Genomic DNA, 11,839 nt, shown 5'->3' with positions numbered 1-11,839 from the left:
ATTTAAATATTAGTATTAGATATTAGGAAATGCCATTAAATATATAGCTGTACCCCTTAGATTCTTAGAATAATTTAGTAACTGTCTGCAGTGTCTATTTTTTATAGAAACCTTAAGCAACAGTGGCTTGAAACACAGGTGAAGAGACAATTTCTCCCTTCTCTTGTTACTTGCAGGCCAAAATTAAGATGCTTGGATTACTTCCAGTCTGGCTCTCAATATGTATGAAGGAAGAAACAATGGTGCCTGTGATTTAATAAAAGTGATTATTTGTAATGGAAAGCTGTGACCCTTCTGTAATTCATCTAAATTAGATCTTCAAGTAAAAAGGAAATATTTTTTTCCTTCTTAGCCCTTCCATCCTGGCTGAGAACATCGTGGTTCTAAGTGAGATACTGAGATAAGCCCAATATCCATAGTCTGAGCATCACTGAACACAAAGATGTAACCGGAATTCTGACTTCATTCTCCGTGTCGCACTCAGCAAACATTCCAGTAAGGATGGGAATGAGCTCCTATGAAGAAAATTTGTATATAATGTGTCTACCAGCAGAATAAATAAACCAGTCAACAAAGCCTCAGGAACTGGGCACATACATGACATGGACTTTTAAGATTCCAGAAACTTTGTTGTGGTATTGTCATGCCCCCCAAAAAATTTAGAATTACAATAGCAATTGCAATGCACATTGGATCAAAGAATAAAAATCCCAGTTTCTGAGAAGCAAAAAAGGAAATTTCTCTTATGGGTCAAGAGCAGCTCAACTAACATTTTGAGACTACTACAGTACTCTTCTATGTCTCAAGTTAACTAAAAATTATATGACCCTATTACTACATTTTACAGTAAAAAGACTGTTGATCAAAAGGTATTTAGCTAAGGAAATCCAAGCTTCCCAACAAAACCCCACCAAAAACAATCAAACAAAAAGCCCAAAACCCCCAAAAAAGCTGCAGAAGATAATGTCACACCATTAAAAATAAAGTTACAAATACCTCCTGCTCTGGAAACTTTAAATGGTCTTGAGACCAAAACAGGACCCTCACATGAATAGGATGCATCTGAAAGATGGTATGTGTTACCTGCATATAGCTTTAGTGATGCAAATTTCTGCTTAATAATGCTACTAATAATTTAATTACTAACCTATGCCTTCATTGGCAGCCTAGGAATTATATTGCTTTTGAATTTCTTGCTGTGCCTTAATTTCTTGTCTCCTAAAATAGCAGGATTTTATATGGTAAAGAATATATGAATCTGAGCCTTCCTTGCTCAAGCTGCTGGCATTTCATGGAAAGGTTCACTGTGAATTGCGGCCTGGGACTGTGTTTGAAACACACAAACAACCTGGACTGAGCTATAGGCTACCAAACCCATTTTCTTCAAGCAAATTATTCTTCTTTCATTCTCATGGTGCATTGATGTTGACTCAGAATGATTTTTCAAAAGATAACCAGATCAATCCAATGATTTATTTAATTCAGTTCATGTGTTATGACTCTGAAAAGGTGACATTCATCATCATTTTAAAATTACCACCTTCATATAAAGTGCTAAAAACCTGACTAGAAAACAGCACAGTTATACTTAATTTTGAACCATTCTATTGCAAATATTGGTAAGTTTCATCCCCGGAGTACTGAATACAATAAAAAGTATAAACATGGTATTTTAAGTTTTTCCTGCAATTTCTACAGAAATACATTACACCTTCCAAAAGCACTCTGGATTACACCTCTCAGATTCTCAGGGATTTAAACACTCTAGCCCTTGTCACAGGTAGATCTCATTAACTGCTGGTGAACAAGTGTCTCTTCTATCTTGATTCATCAGCTCCTGAGGTATTTCTAGACAAGCAGAATCCCACAATTTTCTTACATATTTAAGAACCTTCTTATTCCTTTATCATCATTCAGTGTTTTGCTCAATGTCTCACTAGAGTAGTAAGTATTAAATATTACATTTTCTGCTCAGACCAATATTAAGATTCATAGCTTTTTTACTCTAATACTGATTGCCTTCACCTCCAACAAATTAGTAACTTAATATTAAACTCACACAACCATAGCAATGAAAAATAAAGAAAACACTGTATAATTCTGTGTCCTGGCACGGTTACTTAGGCTGTCACCATATTAAATGAAGGGAACTTTCATCAATTGGCTCAAGAAATATGTCAATATTTAAATTGAAAAGAACACAAAATATAAAAAAAAGGTTACAAGTTCTTGCTGAACACAGGAGCCAGAATATTTTGATTTACAGCCAATTTCCTTTGATACTTGTAAGCTGGAGGAAAGGAAGATATCTAAACCCAAATGGAAATAAGCTACATGCACCCTCAAGCCTGGAGTTGTATCTATTATTTTCACACCTAGTTTCAATAAATGGCAATGTGCTCCTCACGCATCACGACAGCCAGCACCAGCTACTGAATGTAAAACTAGGGTCTTGGCCAAGAACCAGAACACTGCTGGATGACAGAAATGTTTTTAATAAAACAGTGCCCACAAGCAAATCACCTTACTCAATATTTGTGTATCAATGAAGCCACACAGACTGAAAAGAAAATTGTACTTGCCGTAAGTCCACGCTCCAACTCGGCACAGGAACTAGGGGAGAAGAGAGGCCAAAGCTGAGGTCACATTTTGCTGTTGTTCAAGGGCAAATCCTGCCCAAACCGAGCCTCAGCCCTTCGAGGGGGAAGGGGCTGCTCTCCCATGGCCTGGAGATATCTGGTCACTCCCACGGGGCTTTGCCCAGGTGAGGGTGGGTGTTCGTTTCACCCAGGTGAGGGTGTTTGCCTGCCCAGGTGAGGGTGTTTGCCTGCCCAGGTGAGGGTGGGTGTTCGTTTCACCCAGGTGAGGGTGGGTGTGTGTGTGTGCCCGCCCAGGTCCGCCGGTCCAGGTGAGGCTGTGTGCCCTCCCACATGAGGTGTTCTCTGCTGCTGCTGGGTTTCTTTGAGAAAGGTGGGGAGAGGAGGAAGCAACGCCTTCCATAGGGCATCCTGGAAAGAACCAGTGCCGAACCTCTCCACTGCCCCCCGTTCCAGCACCCTGCTCACCTGGCAGCAAACCCTTGTCCTGAACCCCAGAGAGCCCCAGGACTGCCAGCAGCACAGACTGCAAACCCAGGGCAGCTTCTCCCCACCAAAGCTCCACAGTTATTTGCAAACACTGTAGGATATTGTGGATCACAATAAGTGACAGGAGTGATTTCTTGGAATTTGTTCAAGGAAAGGCTGAGGCCATGCATTCTAAAAATCAATAAAGTTTGGAGCACCAATAAGACATAATATTCTGTAATATGCGCAATCCACACGCTATTGCACTTGATTAAAAAAGTGACTCCTCTTTTCTGGGAAGTCTTGCTTACATCATTTGTATTGCTACACCAGACATTCAGACACTTCTGATGTTTTGGCTTTTGTTGAGACTTTGTTTTTAAATTGTTTTGGGGTTGTTCTTTTTCTAACAGACTTTCTATCCCCCAAATAGAAATCCTGAAAAGAGTATGAAGCACAAAATACAGCTTAATCTGCTGAGTCATGACAAAGCAAATTTACTAAATAGATAAAAGCACCCTTCACACAGTGATATACTGATGAAGGTGGTAAATAAATACGCAGTGCCATTTGCTGGTTTTCTCTGTGTGCAACATATGAGGCCATAACTGCTTTGCTAAACTGTATCCTCCTAGAAAGATTTCCAATATCAATGAGAGCACTGACTGCATTGCTACTAAATAGAGTTCCCTGATGTGTTTCCTTGATTATATGTAAATATTTCCTAAATTTGACATGTTTCAAGCTCCATTTAAAATCTAGTGCAATAGGATATTTTGTCAAAATCATGCAAGGTAGAATACAACAAGGACCAACAGTCTAGGACTTATACCTTTTCGTTTGAAATGAAGATAATTTATTCTAGATAATGTCATTTAACAAAAAACTAATAAGATACTTTGGGTTTATGCTAGAGAAATTATGCCAGTTTTCTTAACTATTAAAAAAATCTGAAGTTTAGCTCATGTGAGTCCCTAATGCCTCAGAAATTATTCCAACAATAAATTAAGAAGTTTAAAGTGTGATGTATAACAAGATGTTTTCTCATTACTCAATAAACTAAGCTGTTCACTTGACAGGAATTTCATATGTAAACAAATGATACATGCAGGAATATATTAATAATACCCTGAAGTTATAAACTGCCCACCTCAAAATTTCTGGATTATTTTAAAGATGCAAAACTCTCATCTTGATGCAAAACAAACAGCAAACAAGCAAAACCCTACAAACAAACAAAACCCCAAACAAAAGAAACAAAACCCAAACAAATAAAAAACCCCCCACTTGAGATCAACCCTTTTTAATACCAAGATCTCTTGGACATGCAAGGATCACTAAGATCAGGCTGAGGATTAGACCACAGCTTTGTTTTACTTGACCCTTCGCTCTCTGAGATTTCTCTAGCTGGCTCTTCTACTTATCTGTACCCTGTAAATTAACTTGGTGTTTTGATTGAATTTTCACTAGCTCTGACAAGAATATTCCTTATTGTTGGCATTTGAGTCAGTGTTTATCGCTCTCTTTATGTCCTTCTGGAATTACTTCTTTCTTTGGACATTTAACGTACATGGTGCCTCCTGTTTGGCACACTTAAAGGTTGAAAATCTTCCTTCAGTATTAATCTTTGGCCAGAAAGAAATGAAGGAAATTGCATGTTAAAAGTGATATGCATCTCACTGCTATAAATAGAAGAAACTGAAATAGGAAATAAAGCTATCAAGTGAGAGTGTAGGATATTTCTGTGTCTAAACAAGCAGATGGCTTCTGTACAGGAGAATATATTGATGCTCCTCAAACAAATATTGGGAATTTATTAGGCAAAGAAATTAGGGAGATTTCAAAACTAGCATAAAATGGCATGTCATTGTTCAGAAGAGAAGAGTTTTCTTGAGTGAAAAGAAGCAGGTTTTTTTATGCATGGAAGGGATGGTATGCAGTAGGATTTACTTATACCCTGAATATTGTAGCTGTCTTATCTGGCTTTATGTAGCTTGTACATCTGTTTTCTGGTAGACATCTGGACTTGCCTCTTGCAGCAGACAGCTAACTGACAGCAGAGATGTGCTGTTTCCTGATTGTAGATATTCTCTCAAAAATGACACTGAGATAGGAGAAGTACATGTTTTTACAGACTAAAATTGTTACCTTGACCACTTTCTTCCACAATTATAATTTATAATTGCTTTCTCACATCACTCTGGTAAGAAGGATGACAGCAAATGAAAGGAAAGGAGAAGTCTAACACAACAACAAAAGTTTCCTTGGTTGTCCTCTACATCTAGCAGTTTCTCTCTGTCTTCTGACATGTACAGTAGAGAAAAAAAACCCAAAGAAATTAACTCATCAGAAACAGCATCACACACCTGGAGCCTCAAAAGAAGACGCTGTATATTCCAATCCTGCAAGTACCAATCTTGAACACATCATTTACACTACAGCTGCTGCCCACATATTGCAGCTCTGCCCTCCCTGCAGAAGTGCAGATGGAACCTCACAAGCACCAGAAAGGTATCACTGAGGTGGAAGAGAACACTTTTCTCAGCCAGGCAGCTGCTGCTCCCAGCCCTGCAGTGCAGATGCTGACAGGTTTTGACAGAAGGGATAAGTAGCAGCCAAAGCCAGGTCAGAGCAGGGAGCTCCAGCATAGGAGAGATAGCTCCAAATCAGTCTTTCCACAACCCATATAGAACTCAAAATCCAGATATGGCTAGTAAATTATTCCAAATCAGAATTAAAACCCCTCATATATACATAAACACACAAAACTAGGATTTCCAAGCTTTGTTTTAGTTAGCTATACAGAAATGGTTAGACTTTCAAGATAAACTAAATGCTTTTATGACAAAACAAAGGCACTGAACAGTCTATCCGGCCTATTGCAATCCTAGATATAACATCTGCTGGAATTAAAAAAAAATCTAGAGCCAAATATTTTGCTGTTAAGGAAACTAGCATTGCTTAATAGATATCACTAGCATACATTAATCCAGACCATCTAAGAATTAGGTCTCTAATTTGATTGTTTCCAAGACCTTTATGCATTCAATCCTCTACCAATTTTAATTAATTTGTCTCCTCTAGACTCATTGGCTCAGTTCTTTGAATAAAGAATGGGAATAGGACTATGAAGAGGAAGCAGATTTTTTTTCTCTGAGCTCAGCCAGCTTTAACAATTTTAGCTAAAGAAGTCTTTCAGGGTACTGAGTATTCTCAGTACAGTTATGTGTTTGGGTTTATTATCTGGATTCTGTAGTGTATTATGTTTCATATGGGTGTCCTGATGCCTATCTCAAACCTTGGATTAACCAAATTTTGTTTTCTCTCAGCAAACAGAGTAGGGGGGAAAACCCTCAAAGAATAAGTGCCAACCCAACAGAAACTGTGCAGAAATCTGTCTGAAATCCCATAAAAAAGAAAGGCCTGTACAGCTGTGCTCTGCAGAAGAGAGTTCTCATTCTTTATGACATCTTACAAGATCCATACTGCCTCAACACTCTTTGCTTCAGCTCTGACCTAGCTCTCACTCAGTTACCTCTGACTCCTTGCCCCTCAGGCACAAAAATCTCTTAACTGAACACAGAGAGCATAATCTGAGTGGTCTGGGGATGGAAATGAAAACCTGAGTGCTGCTTTCATTCCAGGGCATAGTTTAGAGAGGTTTTCTCAGTGCAAGTCCTTATCATGTGCCTTGCCTAGAATTCATCACATATTCAGAGGCCAAACAAATTATCCTGTAATCCAGTGGGAAAGGATCAAAGCTGATACTTTCTGCCTTTTTGCATTTGCTTCCAGAAGTCAAGGAGGATATATCTGTGATAAGAGTACAGAGCAAATGATCACGCAATAACTCTGTACAGCTTTGAAGCAGGGATAATCACAGCAGAGCTAAGTTAACTGGATGCTGATTTCTTCTCCAAGGAAGATTTTTTGAACAGCGAGTAGCAGGAAGCTCTGCTTCCCACGTGGACCATCGGAGCAGCAGGACAACGCTCTGGGGCAGTGCTGAAAACGCTTTTCTGTATTTGTAGTTTTGCTAGTCAAGTTTCAAACTGTGCAGGCTGAGTAAGAAAAGCTTCCTAATTCACCTTTGTGTGGTGAAAATTTGGGAGATTTTGAAAAAATTAAATTTTGATGTATTGCTAATCAGTGGAGCAAAACTTTTGCTGCCAATATCCATTTTTGTTACCAAGATGATAGCAGAACAGTTGCTGACACTCAGATTCTCAGGTGTAGCTCAGCTGAACTGTTAAAATACAGGCATATCAAATGATATTTTATACATTTTAGGATATCACTTGCATATTTTTCCATGTTATAGGCAGAAAGTTGAGCCACATTTCTAAATTTATGTTATTTTCCAGCTCCTTTGTTACCTGTGTAGGGGTTTAGTCAGAGAAGCAGAAAACAAGAACAGTGGAAGCACTGTAATGGTCCTGCCTTACAGCTGGGATGCTGTTACGATAAATCCTAAACAAACAAGATGAAATTACTGTCAGCAGCTCAGATCTCTAGCTGTTAAATTTCTCCCTCTTCACAGATCAGAATTTGAGAAAATTCTGGACCATGAAAGGTTTAACAATCAAGGCAGGAGGACCAAGGTGATTCTAAAGCCATTTTTATATGCTTCACTCAGTGATAAAACCAGATTCTCTATGTTTCTTTCTAGTTCTATAATATGCATTTTCTTTTCAATCCTTTCAGTATTCAGCTGTGGTAGAAAACAAGAAAACAAGCCCCAGGACGTTACAAGGACATGCAACACCACTGTAATGGTGTGCTACAATTTTAATTGCAGGCAGTTCTTATTTGGAGGATTTTCTCCCATTTGGAAAAAGTACTGCAGTAAGGAACAGGCCTGTGGATCTCATCAATTATAGAGATTTCTTATTCCCAGGGAGCACTGATTGCACAGTCAGGCTTTGCTCCACGTACCAGGGCAAAGTGGAAATGTAACATTTTTACACTAGGGATGTGTATCAATATAAACAAAGGCGTAATATAAGCATGCACTATGGAAAATCATAGATGCAAGCATTCATCCCTCTCACCTTTTAATTTGTTAAAAAGGTAATTAGCAAAGACTATTATGAGATAAAGGCAATTTATTTTATGGATAATTGCATGCATTTCCAATATGAGTAGATTTAGAATGGTTCACAAAAGTATTAAAGCCATTCATCTCATTAGCTTGTTTCCTGACTATTTAAGGTTTCTTTTCCCACTCCGTACTCTAAGCTTTGCCAAATGATATCCAATGGAAATTTGTACCCATGCTTTGGGCATCATGGCATAGCAGTTACAAAAGCCTGATGTAAATTCCCTAAAACTGCAAATCACATTATCCTGCATGAGATGTTTTTGTAAAATGGTAGCACAGTGCATAAACTCAGCCATGCGTTGCAATGGCAACGTCCTCTATCACTTAACAGGGAAACACAGCATAACACAAGTGCCTCCTTTAAAGTGCCATTTCAAAAAGTTTGAACTTATTGCAATACCAAAGCAGTGCTGGTAACACTCTAATGTTCAGCTTTTGCTAAGGGCTCCTCTGCTTCTCACTCCACCCCCCACCAAACAGGTTGAGAGATAGAATTAACTGGGAGGGACACAACCAAGCAGATAGCCCAAATTAACTAAAGAAATATTCCATAGCCTGGAACATCCATGGTGCTCAGTAACAGAACAGAAAGCAAGGAATTTTAGAGGTGTTGGACTGTCTTTTCCTCAGGAACTGGCTGAACACTGTTCTACTTGTGGGAGGAGGGGAATGATTGCCTTTTCATAATTTATTTCCATGCTTTCTTACCTATTTTTCCACTTATCCTTCACTTACTAAACATTTTTTGGTGTTTTTTTTCACCCCCAACATTCCTTACTTCTACTTTTCCTTTCCTCCTCTCCTGGACCACAGGGAAGGTAGGGAAGTAAGTGAGGCAGCAGCTCTGTGGTGCTTGAGTAGCCACCATGGTTAACCTACTATGCTAAGCAATAAAAATTAATAATTAATAGATGACTGATGCACAGGGCTGAAACAGGTAAATGTGGTATAAACTCCAAGCGTCTAATCACGGAAAAAGACTACAGAAATGATTCAAAAAAACATAAGTGAAGAAAATACGTAGCAAGAGTACAACAAAAATTGAAATGACAAATGTGCTCTCTGATGTATTTGGGAGGCAGCTTGTCAGCGTGTGCTATGATAATAAATAAATAATACTACATTACATTTCTGCAGTGCCCTTCAGTGACAGACCAAGGTGCTTTGTCAGGTGAAACACAACAGAAGCTAAACAGTGCTGCTACATCAATACTTTTTCAATGTGAATGCAAAAATGCCCCAGTAGAACTGACCTAAGTAAAAACTATTTGAAATAAAGACAAGTCATTATCATGGGAAATAAACAGAATCTGCTCTTCACAACTTCAAGTCAGAATTAAAAAACAGTCAAGGGGAAAAAAAGCTTGTAGATGTCAGTAGCATTAACAGCCAAGATCAGAGGTGATCAAAGTAGGAAGCAAATGAATGTTTATGCAGTTATGCATGTAAAGCTGTAATGAACTAATTTAAAACAGCATCTTTCATGCTCCAAGTATTTCCTAAGGAACAGATTTAGTCCATACTAAATACAAACACAAGGCCTCAGAGTCAGGCACTAGTATAGCAGAGAGTAAAAAAAGAGGTCAGAACCATAAAATATAACATGTCTACACTCTTTAGCATTTAACTGTTACAGAATGTGCCCTGGAGTTGGAGTTTAGAGTCTAAGATCAGCTCAAGTGGTTTACTGAGGCTGCTCATAATTTTTTCTGGAATTCTTGATTCCACTTGAAAAAAGATTGTATTTTTTTAATATATATTTTATATATTATATTATAATTCACTTAGGACCTGTACTTGTAAATATTTGTCAACAAATGCTGATGGCACAAATGGTATAAACAAAGCCTGAATTTACCAAACTACCTTGAATGATGCACATTACACTTGTTCAGCTTTCAGACACATAAGATGATTTCGTCAATATAGCCCATCCATTAATGCAGATATTCCTGTAGAATTTTGTAATATAAGGTAAATACAACTCTTCAGGTAATATAAAAATCCTCAGAAATATAAACCAACTGCAAGATGAAAAGAAGTCAAGTCGATTTTTAGATGGATAACAGTCTGTAATTGGTCATCTGTTGAAGACCTGGAGCTGTGTGCCACAAGTGCATCGTGGGCTGACTGCAGAGGGAAGGAAGATGACTCAGTGTGCAGGGCTCTGGCACTCAAGGCAGGATGGACAAGTCTTTCATTTGGTCTATTTACTCATCTAATATTCATCTATTTTATCTGATCACTTTTGATTAGTGCTGCAGTTTTCGCTTTTTCTTTGACTAGAGGACTCTGATGAATGCAAATGGGATGAAAAAGTGAATTACAAAGGTCACAAGAACAAAAAATAAATTGTATTAAATTAAGCCATTTGAGAAGTCATAGCAGTCCAGTAATGTTCCTACTAATTGGAAAGGGGGAAATGTAAAAAGGCAAAATTGGAATACCCAGAGAACTATAGCTGCACTGCTGGAGAGCTGACACCCATTATTAAAAGAGGGGTAGCTGCTAATCCTTAACCACGGCTGAGATGACAAAGATACTCCTCTGCTGCTGGTGAAACAAACACACTGACAGGCTTTTATCAGCACTTCAAGTTTGTCTTGTTTCCTTGGGATTTGAAAAGCACAGAATTTGTCATTCTGCCAGTCCTATTATGTTATCACATTAATGTTATCACCTAACAATTACACACAGGGCTGAGAAACTTTGTTTCCTCGACATTTGATATGAGGTACTTCTTCCACTATTTGACATGTGAAGTTTGAAAATCAAAGCTGCCTAATGTATTAGTAGCATAAGTACACAAATTCAAATATCCCACACTCTGGCTGGATTCATTCCACCCATCTGAGACATTAAAGCAGTCACTTCCATCTTCCTCCACAGTCAGAGGGCAACTCAGTGCATCAAAGAGAAGGTTTGATCTGTGTTTCAAAGTGCAAATGTCACACTACAAACAGTACTACAACAGAACTACAATGTAATTTTATATCACAATTATGCTCCTTTCAGATCAAATATTCACCAAAAAAACATACACTTTATCAAGTTAACAAAAGAAGTCTGATAAAACATTGATAAAATATCAAGATTGCAATTTGAATTTCAGGAAAATTTGCAGACCTGAACTTTCAGCTCTTGCCCAAAATGAAACAGGTCTGAAAATTGTGTGGTGCATCCATCAGAGTGCAGGAGTGCAAAGCAAAGAGTCTAAATGCTGCTCCTACCAGAGTTGTCAAGCTGCTGGTTGATCTTAGGAAAGCCACTACTCCTTTCTCTCTCTCCCAGCTATCCAAATTCCAGCTGGAATTTTATTTCCTAAAGTGTACCTACAGGGTGTAATGTAAAAAACATTGTAATAATAGTAAAGACTCCTTAGGTACTCTCCTAACTATGCTAATGTGCCTAAATCAACTTTGCATACTGATTACAATTCTAGAAAACATCTGCTGCCTCCACTCACTACTAACTTTCCTCTTTCAGCATTTCCTGCAGGTTTATGACTTATCTTTTATGCATATTGATCATGGTTTCAGCAGTTTCAAGTTAGTTATTTTTGACATCAACAATGTTCAGAAATCAATACACACTGAAGTCTGAGCATGAAAGCCAAAGGAAATTAAGCCAATGAAGCATAGAACAAAATGATATCGTTTACTCATTTTAAGTT

The sequence above is a fragment of the Lonchura striata genome, chromosome 15 (assembly GCF_050655825.1).
Source record: "Lonchura striata isolate lonStrDom1 chromosome 15, ASM5065582v1, whole genome shotgun sequence".
Classification (NCBI taxonomy): Eukaryota; Metazoa; Chordata; class Aves; order Passeriformes; family Estrildidae; genus Lonchura; species Lonchura striata.
This window is presented reverse-complemented; position numbering follows the sequence as displayed.